A 2822-nucleotide genomic window follows, 5' to 3' on the forward strand; every position below is an offset into this window, starting at 1 on the left:
TCTAAATGTATCTTTTCGGGTCTTGGTTCCTTGATAATGTTGTGTCATTGATGACCGTGGCAAGATTCTATCATAGAACATCCCATAAAGGCAGACAACGTGCTTTTCCATTGATTAATCTCTATATACAAGTCCCCATTATTGTACAATACCATATGCATGTGGATGGTGAATGAGTGATGCTTGAATCTTTTTTGGCCATTTGTGGACTGCCAGAGGCTTAGATTGTAATGGGTTTGGAGTTTAAAGCTAAAAAGATCCAGCATTTTAGTCTTAACCTAAACATTAGTTATAATCTAAACCTGGGACTGGTTACACAGTATATAGAGATGGAGAGAGAGGGGTGGTAGGGAAAGGGGAAGGGAGGGGGAGAGGAAGAGGGGGTTGGAAGAAGAAGGGAGAGAGGGAGAAAGAGAAAATTTTCTTTTTCTCATTACCATCAGAAACAGTTATCTTAGTCAGCAGCCTATGTATGTTTTCCTCAGTTCTTTGTCCATCATGGAACCTCAGATAGAGAGAGCTGTGTGCTGTCCCTCTGTGGAGTGTTTTCTCAGGGTGGATAAAATGATGGGATAGGAAACAATCAAGGCAAAAAGGTTAGTAGGGCCAGAACACCAGTGCTGACAATGATTAAGATGTTGCCAAAATAGGTCTCGGTACAGACAAGCTTAAGCAGAGGAAGCATGTCACAAAAATAGTGGTCAATATGACTGGGGCCACAGAAATGTAGCTGCACCATGATGAAAATATGCATGATCGAATGCAGAAAAGCCCCTACAAAAGAGGCCAAGACCAACGTGTGGCAAGCCTGCCAGCTCGTAATGATCAGGTAGTGGAGAGGCTTGCAGAAGGCGACATAGCGATCGTAAGCCCTGGCCACTAGGATGAATATTTTGGCCCCACCGAAGAAGTGAGCACTAAAGAGAAGCAGTGTGGCTCAGTGGAAAGAGAACGGGCTTTGGAGCCAGAGGTCATGGATTCAAATCCCGGCTAAGCCAATTGTCAGCTGTGTGACTTTGGGCAAGTCACTTCACTTCTCTGTGCCTCAGTTACCTCATCTGTAAAATGAGGATTAAGACTGTGAGCCCCCCGTGGGACAACCTGATCATCTTGTAACCACTCCAGCGCCTAGAATAGTGCTTTGCACATAGTAAGCACTTACTAAATGCCATTATTAGTATTATTAAAGAGTTGGACCATGCAGACGTTGTAGGAGATGGAATTTCTTTCTACCAATAGGTCTGCAATCATCTTAGGAGCAACTGTGGAGGTGAACCAGAGGTCCATGACAGACAAGGAACTGAGGAAAATGTACATAGGCTGCTGACTAAGATGGCTGTTTTTGATGGTGATGAGGATAAGAAGATTGCCCAACAAGTTGGCTAGATAACAGAGTAAGAACAACTTCAAGTTACCTTCCCCTCTTGGTTTGGGAACAGACCCCTTAAGACAAACTCTGTGATGTTGTTTGAATTCTCCATCAGGTCGGCCAAGGTGATGTGTGTACAGCAGATGGATATTTACCTGAATAATCCAAATTGAGAAATGTCAAGTATTACTAATTTTGAAGCACTAGCTCAGAACACATGTTCTCACTCTGAATAGAAATGGAGGGACTTGTGTACTATTAAGAATTCATTAAAATGGAATAATGATGATCATGATGATTATGATAGTAGTGAGGAAGGCATAGGAAGTTTCCAGTGCTATACTAATCATTGGGGTAGACAAAAGATAATCAAATCAGACACAGCCCATATCTGGTCAAGTCCCTTAGCTTCTTAGTGCCTCAATTTCTTCATCTGCACAATGGGGATAAAATACCTGAAGCCCCTTCCTCTTAAACTGTAAGCCTCCAGGGGATACAGGTTTTTTTATCCCCATTGTACAGATGAAGAAACTGAGACACTCAGACGTTAAGGAACTTGCCCAAGGACCCACAACAGGCCAATGGCAGAACTAGGACTAAAAGCCAGAGTTCTGGGCTCTTTCTACTAATTAATACCTCATCCCTTAAAATTTGCTGAGATCATTCTCTAAGTGTAAACATCCTGGAAAGGCCATTGGATCCCCCACAATTCATTTCTTAGAACCTTCAAATTTACTGTAAACATTTCAAGATATAAATGAAGTCTATAGCCTTTCTCATCCCCACTATCATTAAGTATTTTCAGGATGCACTTTTTCACCAGTTTCATATATTGCGGAAACAAGTTCAACATTACTTGGTAGTTATACAGAGTTTCTCTTAGCATTTTCTCATATGAGGTGATCTGAGGTGCAGGTTCATGGCATAGTGGATAAAGCATGGGCCTGGGAGTCAGAAGATCATGCTCTGCCACTTACCTGCTGCCCTGGCCTAATCACTTCACTTCTCTGCACCTCAGTTATCTCATCTGTAAAATGGGGATTAAGAATCTGAGCCCCACATGGTACAACCTGACTACCTTGTATCTACCCCAGTATTTAGAACAGCATTTAGAACATTTAGAACTGCAATTAGTATTCCCAGTACTATGTGCTTACCGGGCACATAGTAAGCGCTTAACAAATACCATAATTGTTATTATTGAGCAGCGATGTGGCTTAGTGAAAAGAGCATGGGTTTGGGAGTCAGAGGTCGTTCATTCATTTCATTCATTCATTCATTCAATCGTATTTACTGAGCACTTACTGTGTGCAGAGCACTGTACTAAACGCTTGGGAAGTACAAGTTTGCAACACATAGAGACGGTCCCTACCCAACAGTGAGATCACAGTCTAGAAGGGGGAGACAGAGAACAAAACAAAACATATTAACAAAATAAAATAAATAAAATAAA

Source organism: Tachyglossus aculeatus, unplaced genomic scaffold, assembly GCF_015852505.1.
Source record: "Tachyglossus aculeatus isolate mTacAcu1 unplaced genomic scaffold, mTacAcu1.pri scaffold_140_arrow_ctg1, whole genome shotgun sequence".
NCBI lineage: Eukaryota > Metazoa > Chordata > Mammalia > Monotremata > Tachyglossidae > Tachyglossus > Tachyglossus aculeatus.